The sequence below is a fragment of the Ornithorhynchus anatinus genome, chromosome 3, assembly GCF_004115215.2.
Source record: "Ornithorhynchus anatinus isolate Pmale09 chromosome 3, mOrnAna1.pri.v4, whole genome shotgun sequence".
Taxonomy (NCBI): Eukaryota; Metazoa; Chordata; class Mammalia; order Monotremata; family Ornithorhynchidae; genus Ornithorhynchus; species Ornithorhynchus anatinus.
Window position 1 is genome coordinate 135850457 of NC_041730.1, and position 19182 is coordinate 135869638.

The 19182-nt window shown below is 47.7% G+C and overlaps 1 protein-coding gene across 2 annotated transcripts in view; it reads left to right on the top strand.

The window, feature by feature from the left end:
• STK32C (serine/threonine kinase 32C) overlaps positions 1 to 19182 on the top strand; it is a 156329-nt gene that overhangs the window by 91155 nt on the left and 45992 nt on the right. The window contains exon 1 of one of the 2 annotated variants that reach the window (XM_039911632.1): positions 2634 to 2694. The exons of the other annotated variant lie outside the window; for it this stretch is intronic. The gene's annotated coding sequence lies outside the window, so the exon portion shown is untranslated. Of the gene's footprint in view, positions 1 to 2633; positions 2695 to 19182 lie in introns of those variants that run through there. 2 annotated transcript variants of the gene reach the window in all.

Sequence of the window (19182 nt, forward strand, 5' to 3'; positions counted from 1 at the left end):
TGGTATTTGTTAAGCACTTTCTATGTGCCAAGCGTTGTACTAAGTGCTGATAATAACTATGGTATTCGTTAGGTGCTTACTGTGTGTCAAGCCCTGTTCTAAGCGCTGGAGTAATAAAAATAATAATGTTGGTATTTGTTAAGCGCTTACTACGTGCAGAGCACTGTTCCAGGCGCTGGGGTAGATACAGGGGAACGAGGTTGTCCCACGTGAGGCTCACAGTCTTCATCCCCATTTTACAGATGAGGAAACTGAGACACAGAGAAGTGAAGTGACTTGCCCACGGTCACACAGCTGACAAGGGGCAGAGTCGGGATACAGTAGATACAGGGTAAGCAGGTTGTCCCCCGGGGGGCTCACAGTCTTCATCCCCATTTTACAGATGAGATAACTGAGGCAGAGAGAAGTTGAATGGGTTGCCCAAAGCCACCCAGCAGACACGTGGCAGAGTCTGGATTAGAACCCAGCTCCTCCGACTCCCAAGCCTGTGCTCTTTCCACTGAGTCACACTGCTTCTCTACGGTGAACAGTGTACAAATGAAGCAATATTTATTGAGCACTTACCACGTGCAGAGCACTGTATTATGTGTTTGGGAGAGTACAGCAGGGTTGGTAGATGGCGAACCCCGCTCGCAGGCTACACGGGGAGACAGACATTAAATAGATTAAGATAGGGGAAATAGGAGAGTATAAGGATATGGATTAGTAATGTCAGCTGGGGTGAAAAATCAGTCGGTCAATCAATCGCATTTACTGAGGGCTTACTGTGTGCAGAGAGCTGTACTAAGTGCCCGAGAGAGTACAGTAAAGCAATCTAACGGACTCATCCCCTCCCCACAGTGAGCTTTCAGCCTAGAGGACAAGCTTAAAGTGCTTACGGGGGGACGGAGTTGACAAGACAGAGAGTGGAAGTGAAGGGTTTAGTGAGGGAAGGCCTCTCAGAGGAGAGGAGAATTTAGGAGGGTTGCGAAGGTGGGGAGAGGGGTGGTCTGGCGGACGTGAAGAGGGAGGGAGTTCCAGGACCGAAGGAGGAAATGGACAAGTGATCGGTGTTGAGGTGGATGAGAATCAAATACAGATCGTGGGTGAGAAGCAGCGTTGCTTAGTGGAAAGAGTCAGAGGACGTGAGTTCTAATCCCAGCTCCGCCACTTGTCTGCGGTGTGACCTTGGACAAGCGACTTAACTTCTCTGTGCCTCAATTACCTTATTTGTAAAATGAGGATTAATAACAATAATACTAATGATGTTGATATTTAAGTGCTATGTGCCAAGCGTTGTCCTCAGCGCTGGGCTAGATACAGGGTGATCGGGTTATCCCACGTGAGGCTCACAATCTTAATCCCCTTTTTACAGATGAGGTCACTGAGGCCCCGAGAAGCGAAGTGACTTGCCCAAAGTCACACAGCTGACAGGTGGCGGAGCCAGGATTAGAACCCATGACCTCAGACTCCTAAACCCATGCTCTTTCCACTGAGCCACGCTGCTTCTCAAGATTAAGACTGTGAGTTCCACGTGGGACAGCCTGATCACCTTGCGTCTACCCCAGCGCTTAGAATAGGGCTTGGCACATAGTAAGCACTTAACAGATACCGTAATTATTATAATTATTATTATGATTGGTGTTAGAGGACCAAAGTGTGTGGTTTGGGTTGTAGTAGGACATCAGAGAGGTGAGATAGGAGGGGGCAAGATGACTGCCTAAAAGTTGATGGGGAGGAGTTTCTGAGGTCGGTTGCTGAGGGAGATGGATGGATCAACCATTGAAGGTTTTTGATGCGTCGGGGGACGTGGATTAACCGGTTTTTCAGAAAAATGATCCAGGCAGCAGAGTGAAGTATGGAATGGAGTGGGGAGAACTTGGTTCAGCATGGAGCAGTTTGGATGGAGACAGAATGGTAGGTTTTAGAGACGTGGCGAAGATAGCACCGAAAGGATCTGGCGACAAATTAAATGTGGGAGTTGAATGAGAGTGACGAGCTGAGGAAAACGCCAAAGTTCTGGGCTTGAGAGACGAGGAGGATGACGGTGTTCTCTACGGTGATAGGCAAGCCCCGCACCTGGATGGAAAGATTCATGGAAATGGTATTTGAATGAGTGCTAAAATAGCGTCGCCCCGGAAATAAATGAGCTATGTCACCGCGACTTTTCAGAACAGTTGTGATGACAGGGACGTGATCTTTGAGACTCTGTTCAAACTCCTCAGCACTTTAGAATCTGCCAGCACCTGTGCACGAGCTAAAAACAGAGGAACCCACAGACCTCTCAGCACCCAGAACGTGTTCTGATGGAAAGAAACCCAAACTATCCCGAGGTCAATCAGAGACAGTATAGCCCGTTGAAATAATGGATGTGTACATAAAGTTAAAAATCACTTTTTATTCCAGTTTTGACAAGGAAAAAAGAAGGCTAATAAGACACACTTTCATTTTCCCATTAGGAAAGGGAAGAGCTTTGAAATCTTGGCAGCTGCAATGGTAATGAGGCTATTACAATTGAAATGAGCTCATTATTATTCATTTGTGCCAGCTGCTGATTGATTCATCCTCCACCGGCAGAATTTCAATGACCAGATCTTTGAGGAAGACCGAAGGAACAACATTCCTAGGCTGATTTCAAACTCCACTTTTCCCTTGGCGTGATCTCGCGCTGTCTCCGAATCCACTCGTACGGCCTTGGATTTGGAGCTTTGATGGGTCCGAAATTCACGTATTCTTTGTCTCAGATGGCTGGCTTCTTCCTTTTTCACTTTTTTGAGTTAAATTGAGGAATCATTATTCAATAATGAATTGGAAAAGTCTCAAGTATCAGTAAGATTTTTTTATTGATGATGATGATGGTGGTGACGGTGGTGCTGATGATGGTGGTAATGATGATCAGTCAATCATATTTATTGAGTGCTTTCTGTGTGCAGACCACTGTATTGCTCACTTGGGAGAGTTTAACATGATAATACTATCCTTTTTTTCCTCATCTCCCACTCCCTTCTGCCTCACCCTGACTTGCTCCCTTTGCTCTTCCCCACCTCTCAGCCCCACAGCATATATATATATACACATATATATCTCTGTCATTTTATTTATTTGCCTCAATGTCTGTTCATTTATATTGATCTCTGTCTCCCTCACTAAAGACTGTGAGGTGATTGTGGGCAGGGATTTTCACTGTTAACTGTTGTAGCGTGGCTCAGTGGAAAGAGCAAGGGCTGGAAGTCAGAGGCCATGGGTTCGAATCCCGGCTCAGCCACTTGTCAGCTGTGTGACTGTTGGCGAGTCACCTAACTTCTCTGTGCCTCAGTTATCTCATCTGTAAAATGGGGATTAAGACTGTGAGCCTCATATGGGACAATGTGATTACCCTGTATCTACCCCAGCGCTTAGAACAATGCTCTGCACATAGTAAGCGCTTAACAAATACCAACATTATTATTATTATTATTTCCTGAGTGCTTGGTGCAGTGTTCTGCACACAGTAAGTCCTTAATAAATATAATTGAATGAATGAATAGCATCACGGATATATTCCCTACCCACAACAAGCTTACAGTCTAGAGAGGGAGACAGACATGAATATGAATAAGTAAATGACAGATATGGGTATGAGTGGCGTGGGGCTGGAAGGGGGAATGAATAGAGGGAGCAAGTCAGGGTGACGCAGAAGGGAGAGGGAGAAGAGGAAAGGAGGGTTTAGTCAGGGAAGGCCTTGTGCCTTCGTTATAAAGTTTTGAGGCAGGGGGAAAGTCACTGTCTGCAGGATACAAGGAGGGCAGGCATTCCAGACCAGAGGCAGAACAAGGGTGTGGGGTCGGCGGTGAGACGGACGAGATGAAGGTACAGTCAGAAGGTTGACATTAGAAAAGTAAAGTGTGTAGGCTGGATTGTAGTAGGAGAGTAGCAAGGTGAGATAGGAGCGGGCAAGGTGATTGAGTGCTTTAAAGTCAATGGTGAAGAGTTTCTGTTTGATTCGGGGTGGATAAGCAATCCCTGAAGATTCTTGAGGAGTGGGGAAAATAGACAACGTTTCTGCAGAAAAATGATCGGGGCAGCAAAGTGAAGTATGGAATGGAGTGGGGAGAGACAGGAATCCGGGAGGTCAGCAAGGAGGCTGATGCAGTCATCAAGGAAGTTTAGGATAAATGCTCAGATGAACGTGGCAACAGTTTGGATGTAGAGGAAAGCGTGGATTTTAGCGATGTCGTGAAGAGTGAACGAACAGGATTTGGTTAAAGATTGAATCTGTGCGCCGAACGAGATGGGTGATTTGAGGGTAATGCCAAGGTTGCAGGCTTGTGAGACAAGGAAGGATGGTAGCGCTGCCTACGGGGACAGGAAAATCACAGGGAGGACAGGGTTTGGGCGGGAAGATAAGGAGTTCTGTTTTGGATATGTTAAGTTTGAGGTGTCTATGGGAGGGCATCCAAGTAGAGATGTCTTGAATGTAGGAGGAAATGTGAGATTGGAGAGAGGGAGAGAGATCAGGGCTGGAGTTGGAGATTTGGGTATCATCCACAAAGAGGAGGTAGTTGAAGGCATGGGAGCGATTGCGTTTTCTAAGGGAGTGGGAATAGATGGAGCATAGAGAGGGACCCAGAACTGAACCTTGAGGGGACCCCCAGAGTCAGGGGGTGGGAGGCAGAGGAGGAGACCGTAAAGGAGACTGAGAATGAGCAGCCAGAGAGCTAGGAGAACCAGGAGAGGACGGTGTCAGTGAAGCCAAAGGTGGATAGTGTTTCCAGGATAAGGGGGTGGTCCGCAGTGTCGAAGGCAGCCGAGAGGTTGAGGAGGATTAGGATGGAGTAGAGGCTGTTGGATTTGGCAAGAAGGAGAACGTGTCCTATTACGAACCCAACCCATGCACTCTGCTCCTCTAATGCCAACCTACTGTCTACCCCTCGATCTCATCTATCTAGAGAAGCGGTGTAGCTCAGTGGAAAGAGCCCGGGCTTGGGAGTCAGAGGTCATGGGTTCTAATCCCGGCTCCGCCGCTTGTCAGCTTTGTGACTTTGGGCAAGTCACTTAACTTCTCTGTGCCTCAGTTACCTCATCTGTAAAATGGGGATTGATTGTGAGCCCCACGTGGGACAACCTGATCACCTTGTATCCCCCAGTGCTTAGAACAGTGCTTTACACATAGTAAGCACTTAACAAATACCATTATTATTATTATTATCTATCTCTCCACCAACGCTTTGCCCACATCCTCCCTCTGGCCTAGAATTCCCTCCCACTTCATATCTGACTTTCACAACTCTCCTAAAATCAAATCTCCTCCAAAGAGGTCTTCCCAGACTGAGCCCTTCATTTCTGCTATCTTTCCCTCTACATTGACTGTGCATTTGGCTGGTTACTGCTTAAGCATTTTGATACTCACCCCAACTCCACCGTACTTATATTGATGTCTGTCTCCCCCCTTCTGGACCGTGAGCTCATTGTGGGCAGGAAATGTCACTGTTTATTGCTGTATTGTACGTTCCCAAGTGCTTAGTACAGTGCTCTGCACACAGTAAGTGCTCAAAAAATACGATTGAATGAATGAATGAATGAATGACTGCTTTAAAACCAGTAGTGATGAGTTTTTGTTTGATACAGAGTTGGATGGGCAACCACTGGAGATATTTGAGAATGGGTTTGAGGTGTCCATGGGAGGGCATCCAAGTAGAGATTCTATTTAGTTGCCACTGTTTTTACGAGATGTTCTTCCCCTTGACTCTATTTATTGCCATCGTTCTTGTATGTCTGTCTCCCCCGATTAGACTGTAAGCCCGTCAAACGGCAAGGACTGTCTCTATCTTTTGCCGACTTGTTCATTCCAAGCGCTTAGTACAGTGCTCTGCACATAGTAAGCGCTCAATAAATACTATTGAATGAATGAATGAATGGAGATGTCTTGAATGTAGGAGGAAACGTGTGACATGTCTGAAAGTTTCTAGAAAATGATGATCCGGCAGTGGAGTGAAATATGGACTGGACGGGGGAGAGGCAGGATGTTGGGAGGTCAGCAAGGAGGCTGATGCAGTAATCCAGATGGGATACGATGAGTGATTGTACTAACATGGAAGCAATTTGGATTGAGAGGAAGAGGCAGATTTTAGTGATGTTGTGAAGCTGGAACCAATAAGATTTGGTGATAGATTGAGTATGTGGGTTGAATGAGAGGGAGGAACCAAGGCTAACTGTAAGGTTATGGGATTGTGAGACTGGAAGGAGGGGTGGTGCCATCTACAGTGACGGGAAAGGCCGGGAGAGGACAGGGTTTGGGTGGGAAGATAAGGAGCTCTATTTTGGATATGTTAAGTTTGAGGTGATGGGAGGACAGGTAGGGATGTCTTCAAGGCAGAAGGAGATGTAAGCCTGGAGAGAGGGAGAGAGATCGGGGAGGAGGTGTAGATTTGGGTCTCATCTCTATAGAAACGGTAGTTGAAGCCATGGGAGCAAATTAACTCTCCAAGGAAGTTAGTATATATAAAGAATAGAAGGGGACCCAGAACTGAACCTTGAGGGACCCCCACAGTTAGGGGATGGGAGGCAGAGGAAGAGCCCATGAAGGAGACCGAGAATGAATGGCCAGAGAGATAAAAGGATAAGGTAAGAATAAGAAAAAGATAAGGGATCAGAGCACTGTACTAAGTGCTTGGGAGAATATATTACAGCAGAGTTGGTAGACTTCATCCCTGCCCTCAAGGTGCTTACAGTCTACTGTGTGCAGAGCACTGTACTAAGCCCTGGAGAGAATATAAAGCAATGGAATTGGCAGACTTGTTCCCTGCCCACAAGGAGCTTACACTCTACCGTGTGCAGAGCACTGTACTAAGCAGTTGGGAGAGTCCGTTACAACCGAGTCGGTAGATAGGATCCCTGTCCTCAAGGAGCTTCCAATCTTCTCCGTCTCACCAGAGATGTTGCCCTATCCCACCATGTCCATTGTCCATCTGCCAAAATGCGATCATCCCTATGCACTGCGCGATTAAGCCTGGATAAATGAAAAGGATCATTCCCTTCCCACCTACCCCCGCTGACATTTCCAAACCATCTCCCAACCCCTTCGAGCAACAGCGCTTCTAAAGCATATTTGAATAAACAGATAATTTTGCCTTTAATCGGTGTAATTACATTTTGGAAAACATATTTGTTATAATTACATGTTACCATAGCTTTTATCCTTTCCTTGTTTATATCTCCATTTCTCGGTTTCCTTTGGAAAACAGGAAGCCTGGAAAATTAAGATGCAGTAAAATGCACATTAAAACCGTGCTGCTCAATAACGTTTGTCTGAAATTACCTTCATTTGGGTGAATGCATCGTGCGCTCTCCAGAGCATGGGATTGAGAAGCAGCGTGACCTAGTGGAAAGTACTCGGGCCGGGGCATCGGAGGACTTGGGTTCTAATCCCCGCTTGGCCACTTGTCTGCTGTTTGACCTTTGGCAGGTCACTTCACTTCTCTGGGTCACAGTTCCCTCATCTGTAAAATGGGGATTAAGACTTTAAGCCTCATGTGGAACAGGGACTGGGTCCAACCTGATTAGCTTCTATCTATCCCAGCACTTAATGTGGTACCTGGCACATAACAAATACCATAAAAAAAATTAGCAGGGGGAAAACTTCTGTGTGACTCTGAGGTGAGGTATCAGCTGGATCCTTCATGGACATTTAATAATAATAATGATGATGGTATTTGTTAAATGCTTACTATGTGCCAAGGACTGTTCTAAACCCTGGGATAGATACAAGGTAGTCAGGTTGTCCCACGTGGGGCTCACAGTCTTCATCCCCATTTTACAGATGAGGTAACTGAGGCCCAGAGAAGTTAAGTGACTTGCCCAAAGTCACACAGCTGACAAGTGGCAGAGCCGGGATTAGAACCCACGACCTCTGACTCCCAAGCCCGGGCTCTTTCCACTAAACCAGGCTGCTTCACGCTGCTATTTAAGCATATGTACATATGGAAAGGAGTTACTTTAATAATAATAACAATAATTTTAATTGTGATTCTTTAAGCACCTATTATGTGCCTAACACCGTTCTAAGCGCTGGGGTAGATACAAGGTAATCAGGTTGGACATTAGTCCCTAACCCATATGGGGCTCACAGTCTTGCTCCCCATTTTAAAGGTGAAGGAACTGAGCCCCAGAGAAATGAAGTGACTTGCCCAAAGTCACACAGCAGACATGTGGCAGAGCCAGGATTAGAGCCTGCCATGAGCTCATCACAGGGGAATTTTGTCCCCTTAATATCAGGCACTCAATAACAAGTTCAAATGTGAAACCAAATCACCACTATATAAAGCAGAAAACTTCATTATTATTATAAAAAATGCAATAATAATAATAATGGTATTTATTAAGCACTTACTATGTACCAAGCACTGTTCTAAGCACTGGGGTAGATACAAGGTAATCAGATTGTCCCATGTGGGGCTCACAATTTTAATCCCCATTTTACAGATGAGGTAACTGAGGCACAGTGAAGTGAGTTGCCAAGGCCACACAGCAGACCGCTGGTGGACCTGGGATTAGAACCCACGTCCTTTGACTCCCAAGCCCGGGCTCTTTCAACCAAGTCACACTGTTTCTCTTATTACATACTTAACCTACTAAAAACAGCGTTAAAAATGTTGGTATTTGTTAAGCGCTTACTATGTGCAGAGCACTGTTCTAAGCGCTGGGGTAGATGCAAGGTAATCAGGTTGCCCCACGTGAGGCTCACGGTTAATCCCCATTTTACAGATGAGGTAACTGAGGCCCAGGGAAGTTAAGTGACTTGCCCACAGTCACACAGCTGACAAGCGGTGGAACCGGGATTTGAACCCATGACCTCTGATTCGCAAGCCCGTGCTCTTTCCACCGAGCCACGCTGCTCCTCTTCGGTGAGGTCCTCGGGACTAATTCTTTACCCCTTCCGTGAATAGTTTTTTAGGGGGGTTGGAGCTGGGGCTGCTCAGGATCTCCTTCTGTCTTCTGCTCGTTACCACACAAGCCCATCCGGCAGTCTTTCTCCTGCCCGGTAGAGCAACTCAGCTCCCCCTCGAACCCCTCTGCAAAACAATTTCCTTTCTCCTCAGTCCTTCAAGTCCTCCTCAACCTTCTCAGCCAGGTAATTCGGTTTCTCCTCAGCAGTCCAAGTCCACTTTAAACTTGTTAGCAAGATAATTCCATCCCTCCTCCTTGGTCCTTGTTGCTCAGGGCTCAAAGCTTAGTGTCTTAGGAAATGATTTCTGCGTTACAAGATGGAGTCACTCCTGCTCACCACAGATCCCGTGTCCTCTGACTCCCAGGTCCGCGCCCTTTCCACTGCGGCGCACAGATGGTGAGTATAAAAAAGAAGGGACAGAGAGGAGGGGGAAATGGAATGATGGGTTGGAGACAGAGGGGAGAGGAAGAGAAAAAGGAAGAAAGAGAGATGGCTATGGAGAGAGAGAGGAGGAGGAAGAGAAGGAAGAGGAAGAGGTGGAAGAAGAGGAAGAGGAGCAGGCTAGCGAAACAGTGTGGGCTGGTGGAAATAGAAATGGGAGTCAGCCGCTCTGCATTCTATCCCCAGCTCTGCCATCTCCAGCTTAGCTTGCAGTGTGACCTTGAACAAGAACCCTTATAACCTCTCTGCCCCCTTCCCCCAGTTTCTCCTTCTGTCCCTGTTGTCACTTTTTTCATTCATTCATTCAATAGCATTTATTGAGCGCTTACCCTGTGCAGAGCACTGTACTAAGCGCTTGGAATGTACAATTCGGCAACAGAGACAATCCCTGCCCAATGACGGGCTCCCAGTCTAAACGGGGGAGACAGACAGCAAAGCAAAAAAAACACCATAAAACCAAAACAAGACCACATCATCAAGATAAATAGAATCAAGGACATGTTCACCTCATTAACAAAATAAATAAGGTAATAATATATACAAATGAGCACACTGCTGAGGGGAAGGGGGAAGAGCAGGGGGTGCAGGGGAGGGAAGAAGGCGGGGAGAAGAGGGAAAGGGAGGCTCAGTCTGGGAAGGCCTCCTGGAGATGGTGAGCCCCGGGAGGGGCCGGGCCTTTGTCCAATTTGATGATCTATCTATGTGATAGACACTGTACTAAGTGCTGTCGGGATGGACATAGTTAATCGGGTTAATCGGCAATCCCAGTTTTGCCCCTCGTCTGCCGTGTGGCTTTCCTCACACAGAGTAACCACTTAATAACAACCCCACATAGACCTGGCCGTCTCCCAGCTGCCCCTACTTCCCCCAGAAATTGTAATAATTGCGGCATTAAGCGCTTACTGTGTGCCAGGCACTGTACTAAACACTCTGGTGAATACAAGCAAATCAGGCCACACACAGTCCCTATCCCATATGGGGCTCACAGTCTTAATCCCCATTTTACACAATGAGGGAACTGAGGCACGGAGGGGTGAAGTGCCTTGCCCAAGGTCACACAGCAGACAAGTGGCGAAGCCAGGATTAGAACCCAGGTCCTTCTGACTCCCAGGCCTGGGTTCTAGCCACTAGACCACGCTGCTTCTACACAGAAGCAGAGTCTTTTAACAAAGCCGCAGTGGGGTAGCCCCGTTCTGGATGCCTTTATCAATCAATCCATCCAGTTTTGTTTTTTGGGGGGTCAGTGGTATGTGTTAAGGGCTTCCTATGTGCCAGGCACTCTACTAAGCCCTGGGATAGATATAAATTAATCAGGTTGGACGGAGTCCCTGTCCCACCTAGGGTACACCATCTTAATCCCTGTTTTACAGATGTGGTAACTGGAGCACAGAGAAGTGAAGTGACTTGCCCAAAGCCACATAGCGGAGAAGTGGCATAGCCGGGATTAGAACAGTGTTCCACGTGATTGGCTGTGTCCAACCCGACAGTACTTAGTACAGTGCCTGCCACATAGTAAGCGCTTAACAAATAAATACAACAATTATTCCCCCTCTCTAAACTGCAAACTCGCTTTGGGCAGGGAATAACGCTGTTTATTGTTGTATCGTACTCTCCCGAGTGCTTAGTACAGTGCTCTGAACTGAATGAATGAACCCAGGTCCTCTGAATCCCAGGTCTGTGCTCTTCCCACTAGGCCATGCTGTTTTTCTTGCTTGAATTTCTGCTGTGTGCAGAGCACTGTACTAAGCACTTGGAAAGTACAATTCAGCAACAAATAGAGACAATGATAATAATAATGTTGGTATCTGTTAAGCGCTTACTATGTGCAGAGCACTGTTCTAAGCGCTGGGGGAGATACAGGGTAATCAGGTTGTCCCACGTGAGGCTCACAGTTAATCCCCATTTTACAGATGAGGTAACTGAGGCCCAGAGAAGTGAAGTGACTTGCCCACAGTCACACAGCTGACAAGTGGCAGAGCCGAGAGTCGAACCCATGACCTCTTACTCCCAAGCCCGGGCTCTTTCCACTGAGACAATCCCTGCCCACATCAGGCTCACAGTCTAGAAGGGAGGAGACAGACATCAAAACAAGTAAACAGGCATCAGTAGCATTATTATAAATAGAATTATAGATATATACACACCATTAATAAAAATAGAATTATAATTATAAATATGTACATATATTTACAAGTGCTGTGGGGCGGAGAGGTGGGGAACCGAAAGGACCGAGTCGGGGTGATGGGAAGGGGAGGGGGAGCAGAGGAAAAGAGGGGCTTAGTCTGGGAAGGCCTCCTGGAGTAAGTGAGCTTTCAGTGGGGCTTTGAAGGGGGGAAGTGTGCTAGTTTGGCGGATGTGAGGAGGAAGGGCATTCCAGGTCAGAGGTAAGACGTGGGCCAGGGATTGACGGCGGGACGGGTGAGAATGAGGCCCAGTGAGGAGGCACCAGAGGAGCAGAGTGTGGGCTGGGATGGAAAAGGAGAGAAGGGACCTGAGGTGGGAGGGGGCAAGGGGATGGACAGCTTGGAAGCCAAGAGGGAGGAGTTTTTGCTTTTTACTTGGGAGAGTACAGTAGAGTTAGTGGACATGGTCCCTGTCAGCAATAAGTGGGTGGGGGAGATGGGGAGCTGGGAAGTGGAGGTAGACTCTAAAATAAATCTGAAATAGGAAGAAGCAATGGAATGGAAGGATAAGTAGTCGAGAGCTTGGAATCAGGGCAGAGTGGAGGGAGAGAGACCCCAGGAACTCGGATGATGCATAGGGAGTTGAGAGAGTCAGACTTTGTAAATGAGGGGAATCCCCGTATTAAACATCTGTAATTTAAATTACAGATTAAATATCTGTAATTTATTTATATTAATGTCTGTCTCCCCCTCTAGATGATAAGCTGGTTGTGGGCAGGGAATATATCTGTTTATTGTTCTATCGTACTCTCCCAGCCACTTAATACATTGCTCTGCACTCAGTAAACACTCGATAAATACCACTAACCGACTGAGCGGTTGACCGGAAAGATACATAGCTTCGTTCAATAGCACTGAGAAGCCACTGCCGAGAGATATTCCGATGTATTGCAAGTAGGAAAACTCAGCTCAATTTCCTTATGCTTCACTGTTCTCTAATCCCTCTTTACCAGGCTCCAACATTAAATAAATCAAGAGCAGCAAAGGTTACTAATAAACGGTGAAAGTGGAAGTTCTGCAGGGCTCTGGTTTCAGTGAGGCAATTAGCGGGCTCTTACCTTAACTGAGAGAAAGATACCAAATATATACTTCTCATAGCCCAGCTGGATTCCTACCCTTGAAATAGATGCCATTTAAGTTGAATAACCCTGAATAACTCAGGGCATATGATGCTTTGAAAAGGAACCAGGGGTGGTGAGAAGAAAGAAAGGAAGGGAAATAGGATGAAAGTAGAGGGAGCAGGAAGACTTTTCAAATACCTTGGACTGCCCAAAAAAACAAGCAAATTAAGCCAGAACAGACTTTAGTAGGCCAAATGATTCGACTTAAATTAGCATATTTGGGGCACGTCATTGGGAGGACCAACTCTCTGGAGAAGACACTAGTGCTAGGAAAAGTCCCAGGAAAACATGGAAGAGGCAGACCGGCAGCTAGATGGAGAGAGACCGTAATGACGATAACGGAAAAACCGTTAGGAAGGTTGGGGATTATGGCAGAGGACGGGACGTTCTGGAGAAAATACGTCCATAAAGTTGCTACGGAAACGACTCGACGGCATTTGATATATAAATAACTAGAGCCTTTATTCAGGGCTTACTGTGTGCCATGCACTGTGCTAAACTCTAGGTGTAGATATGAGATTGTCGGATCCAGGCAGGGTCCCCACTGGAAGAGGTAGAAGAAGGCAGGCTTTATTATCCCCATTATACCGATGAAGAATATGAGGCCCAGAGAGGTTAAGGGACTCGCCCAAAGTCCCGCAGCGGACGAGGTTAAGATTTGGGGTGAGAAGTCGGGGCTCGATCAACAAATCAATGCTATTTATTGAGCACTGCCTGTATGCAGAACACTGTTCTAAGCGTTTGGGGGATTACAGTACAACAGAGTACAATCTATTGGGCTTATAGTCTCCAAGGGGAGACAGACATTAATTTAAAAGAATTATCCTCCATTCATCTCTCTTATCAACCCACATATTCGGTCTGTCATCAAATCCGGTCAGGTCAACCTTCACGACGTCTCCAGAATCCACCCCTTCCTCTCCATCTGAAACGCTATTACGAGTGATCCAGGCACTTCTCCTATCCCGCCTTGATTACCGTATCATCCTCCTTGCTGAGCTGCCTGCCTCCTGTCTCTCCCCCCTCCGGACCCTAATTCATCCTACCGCCCAGATCAGTTTTCTACAAAAACGCCCAGTCCACGTCTCTCCACACCACAAGAAACTCCAGCGGTTGCTCATCCACCTCCGCGTCTAACAGACACTCCTCACCATCGACTTTAAAGCCCTCAATCACCTTGTCGGTGCCTACCTCACCTCCCTGATCTATTACCGCCCAGCCTGCACACTTCGCTCCCTTAATGCCAACCTTCTCACTGTATCTCGATCTCGGCTATCTCGCCCCCAACCCCTTGCCCACGTCTTGCCTCTGGCCTGAAACACCCTGCCTCCTCAAATCCAACAGTCAACTTTTCTCTCCACCTTCAAAGCCTTATTAAAGGCACATCTCCTCTAAGAGGCCTTCCCTGACTAAGCCCTCATTTCCTTATTCCTTCTCAATCAATCATATTTATTGAGCGCTTACTGTGTGCAAGACACTGTACTAAGTGCTTGGGAGAGTACAAACAATATAACAAACACATTCCCTAAACGGCAGGGACTGTCTCTATCTGTTGCCGACTTGTTCATCCCAAGCGCTTAGTACAGTGCACTGCACATAGTAAGCGCTCGATAAATACTATTGAATGAATGAATGAATGAATGAATGCCCACAAAGACCTTACTGTCCAGAGGGAGGAGAAAGACATTAATATATTTGAATAAATTACAGATATATGTACGCAAGTGCTGTGGGGCTGGGAGGGAGGATGAATAAAGGGAGCAAGTCAGGGTGATATAGAAGGGAGTGGGACAAGAGAAAAGGAGGGCTTAGTCAGGGAAGGTTTCTTGGAGGAGATGGGCCCTCAGTAAATCTTTGAAGATGGAGAGAAAAATTGACTGTTGGATTTGAGGAGGGAAGGTGTTTAAGGTCAGATGCAGGAAGTGGATGAGAAGTCGGTGGTGAGATTGATGAGATCGAGGTAAAATGAGAAGGTTGGCATTAGAGGAGCAAAGTGCATGGGCTGGGTCATAGTAGGAGAGTAAGTGCTTTGGGGGACTGGATTTGAGTGCACAGTGAACAGACAGGAGGGAAATAGATTTGGGATAGAAGAGATTAATCAGGGAAGGCTTTCTGGAGATCAGATTTTTAATAGGGCTTTGACAGTGGAAAGAGTGACGGTCTGTCTGATATGACAAAGGAGGGAGTTCCAGGCAGGAGGGGGGGCGTGGGAAGAGAGGGTTTCAGCCTCAGGAACCAACATCTGAGGTAACATATGTGTAGGGAGGCTCAGAAGTCCCTGCCGGCCTCTGGAAAGAGCCCGGGCCCGGGAATCAAAAGACCTGGGTTCTAATCCTGGCTCCGAAACATGCCTGCTGTGTGATTTTGGATGAAGCACTTTGCTTCTCAGTCTCTCAGTTTCTTCATCTGTAAAATGAGGAGTCAATACCTGTTCTCCCTCCTACTTAGACTGTGAGCCTCACGTGAGGCAGGGACTGTGTCCAACTTGGTTAACTCCTATCTACTCCAGTGCTTAGAACAGTGTTTGACACATAGTAAGTACTTAACCAATACCATAAAAGAAGAGAGAAGAGGAGACACAAATCCCATCTGATCTAGGAAGCAGAGGGGAAGGAAGGAGGGAAGAAAGCAGATTATTAATAATTATAATTGTGGTATTTCATTCATTCATTCAATTGTATTTATTGAGCACTTACTGTGTGCAAAGCACTGTATTAAGTGCTTGAAAGAGTACAATATAACAATAAGCAGACACATGCCCTGCCCACAATGAGCTTACAGTCTAGAAAAAGCTTAGAGTCTAGAGGGCCTGTTAAGCACTTATGTTGTGCCAGGCACTGTACTAAGCGCTGGGGTGGATCCAAGGAAATCTAGTTGGACACAGTCCCCATCCCACTTGGGGCTCAGTCTCAATCCCCATTTTACAGATGAAGGAAGTGAGACCCAGACAAGTAAAGTGATTTGCCCAAGGTCACACAGCAGACAAGTGATGGAGCTGGGATTAGAGATCTTCTGATTTCCAGGCCTGTGATCTATCCACTATGCCACGCTGCTTTTCCCATTGTCCAGATGAGGAAACTGAGGCCCAGAACGATTAGTTTACTTGTCCAAGCTACTAAAGGAAGCTGGGAGCGAGCCCTGAGGGAGGAGGGAAAAGGGGAAAAAGGGGGTTTAGCTGTGGAGAGGTAAGGGGGGGTGGCAGAGGGAGTAGAGGGAGAAGAAGAGCTCAGTCTGGGAAGGCCTCTTGGAGGAGGTGAGTTTTAAGTAGGGTTTTGAAGAGGGAAAGAGAATCGGTTTGGCGGAGGTGAGGAGGGAGGGCGTTCCGGGACCGCGGGAGGACATGGCCCGGGGGTTGACGGTGGGATAGGTGAGACCGAGGGACGGCGAGGAGGTGGGCGGCGGAGGAGCGGACCGTGCGGGGTGGGTGGTGGAAAGAGAGAAGGGAGGAGAGGTAGGAAGGGGCATGGGGCTCCAGTCTTAATTCCCATTTTACAGATGAGAGAACTGAGAAACAGAGAAGTGAAACTGTATATATCTATAATTTATTTATTTAATCTATTTATTTGTATTGTCTGTCTCCCCCTCTAGATTGTGAGATCGTTGTGGGCAGGATTACGTCTGTTTGATGTTCTATTGTACTCTCCCAAGGACTCAGTGCAGTGTGCTTTGCACACAGTAAGCGCTCAATAAATCTGATTGAATGAATGAATGAACTTGCCTGAGGTCACACAGCAGACGAGTGGCGGAGCCGAGATTAGAATCCATGACCTTCTTATTCCCAGGCCCGGGCTCCAGCCACTAGGCCGTGCCGATCCAGTTGCCGTGGGCCATGGGTCACGGCCCGTGGCGGGGAATGACGTGGGCCTGCTCAGACTCCCGCGAGCGCACTGCTGTTTCCTGCCATTTGGATGTAGACCCGGCAGCCGGGCGTTGCCATCGTGCCTTGGGACCGGGCCGGGAGGCAGCGGGGAGACGGGCCGGGGTTGAGCGGTCAGCGGTGACGTGTGCGGGCAGCTTGGTCTTCTGCCAGGGCATGCATGAAAGTCACCGCTCTCGCCCCGTTTACCCAAAGTCACGCTGCCCGGCAGAGACGCACAACCCTGGGACCCTGGAGGTTCTGGGAATGTTGGAGGGGGTGGGGAGGGGGTGAGAAAGAGAGACCAGCCGGGTCATTAATTCCCTGGGCTGGCCTACCCGGACATCCCCTCAGCTACCGACATCTAAGGTGACCACACATGCCCCAGTCGGCCTAGGGAAAGAATTCCGGCCAGTAAACTTCCTGCCTCTCCCCACTCCGGTCCATACTTCACTCCACTACCCGGATTATCTTTCTACAGAAACTTTCAAGGGCATGTCACCTCCCTCCTCAAAAATCTCCAGTGGTTGTCCATCCACCTCTGTATCAAACAAAAACCCTTCACTATTGACTTTTAAGCTGTCCATCCCCTCGCCCCCTCCTACCTCACCTTCCTTCTCTCCCTCTCCATCCCAGTCCACACACGCCACTCCTCTGGTGCCGCTAACCTCCTCACTGGACCTCCATCTCATCCATCTCGCCACTGACCCCTGGCCCATGTCCTGCCTCTGGCCTGGAACCCCCTCCCTCCTCAAATCCCACAGACAATGACTCTCCCCACCTTCAAAGCCCTACTGAAGGCACATCTCCTCCAAGAGGCCTTCCCAGACAAAGCCCCGCTTTTCCTCATCTCCCGCTGCCTTCTGCGTCACCCTGACTTGCTCCCTTTGCTCTTCCCCCAACTCCGCACCCCACTGCATTTATGTACATATCTGTCATTTTATTTATTTATATTGTTGCCTGTTTACTTGTCTGTCCCCCTGCTTCTAGACTGTGAGCTCACTGTGGGCAGGGATTGTCTCTCTTTATTGCTGTATTGTACTTTCCAAGTGCTTAGTACAGTGCTCTGCACACAGTAATGATCAATTCATATGAATGAATGAATGAATGGTAAGCAGAGGACCTGGGTTCTAATTCCAGCTCCACTATGAGCCTCCTGCGTGATCTTGGACAAGTCACTTCACTTCTCATTACCTCATTCCCACCAGGTCCTCCCCTCAGCTATTGTCTTCAAAGGTGGCCACTCAGGCCTCTGTCGGCCTAGGGAAAGAGACCAGCCCCAGAAATCAGAGGACCTGGGTTCCAATTCCGTCTTTGCAGTGTGCCGCTTGTGTGGCCTTGGGTAGGTCATTTCACTTCTCAGCGCTTCATTTCCCTCATCTGTAATATGGAGATTCGATACCTGTTTTCTCTCCTGCTTAGACTGGGAATCCCACGTGGGAAAGGAACTGTGTCCGTAATAATAATTATGGTACTTGTTAAGCGCTTACTATGTGCCAAGCACTGTTCTAAGCACTGGGGTAGATAGAAGGTGATCAGGTTGTCCCACATGGGCTCACAGTCCTAATCCCCATTTTACAGATGAGGTAACTGAGGCACAGAGAAGTTAAGTGACTTGCTCAAGGTCACACAGCAGACAAGTGGCCGAGGCAGGATTAGAACCCATGTCCACAGACTCCCAAGCCCGGGCTCTTTCCATTAAACCACGCTGCTTCCCTTCTAAGCATTACTAAGTTTGCCTCTCCTCCAAGAGGCCTTCCCTGATGAAGCTCTCTTTTCCCTGGCTCGCTCCCAGTCATTCATTCATTCATTCATTCATTCATTCATTCATTCATTCTTTCTTTCTTTCTTTCTTTCATCCAGATGTATTTCATCCAGTTGTGTGCGGAGCACTGTACTAAGTGCTTGAGAGAGTACAATACAACAATAAACGGACAGGTTCTCTGCCCACAACGAGCTTACAGTCTAGAGGGGAGACAGACACGAATAGAAATAAATAAATGTCAGATATAGACATTAGTGCTGTGAGGCTGGGAGGGAGGAAGAGCAAAGGGTGCAAGTCAGGGTGACCCAGAAGGGAGTGGGAGATGAGGAATTGAGTCTAGGAAGGCCTCTCAGAGGAGCTGTGCCTTCAATAAAGCTTTGAAGGGGGGGACAGTCATTGTCTGTGGGATTTGAGGAGGGAGGACTTTCCAGGCCAGAGGCAGGACGTAGACGAGGGGTTGGCAGTGAGACAGGCGAGATCGATTCACAGTGAGAAGGTTCCTCCTTCCTTCTGCCTCTCCCCGCTTCATTCATTCATTCATTCAATAGTATTTATTGAGCACCTACTATGCACAGAGCTCTGTACTAAGTACTTGGAATGAACAAGTCGGCAACAGATAGAGACAGTCCCTGCCGTTTGACGGGCTTACGGTCTAATCGGGGGAGACGGACAGACGAGAACGATGGCGATAAATAGAGTCAAGGGGAAGAACATCTCGTAAAAACAATGGCACCCCGCTGCCCGGATATTTTTCTACAGAGACACTCAGGGCATATCACCCCTACTCCTCAAAAATCTCCAGCGGTTGCCTATCCACCGCCATATCAAACAAAAACTCCTCACTTTTGGCTTTAGAACTCTCCATCCCCTTGTCCCCTACCGCCTCACCTCCCTTCTTTCCTTCTACATTT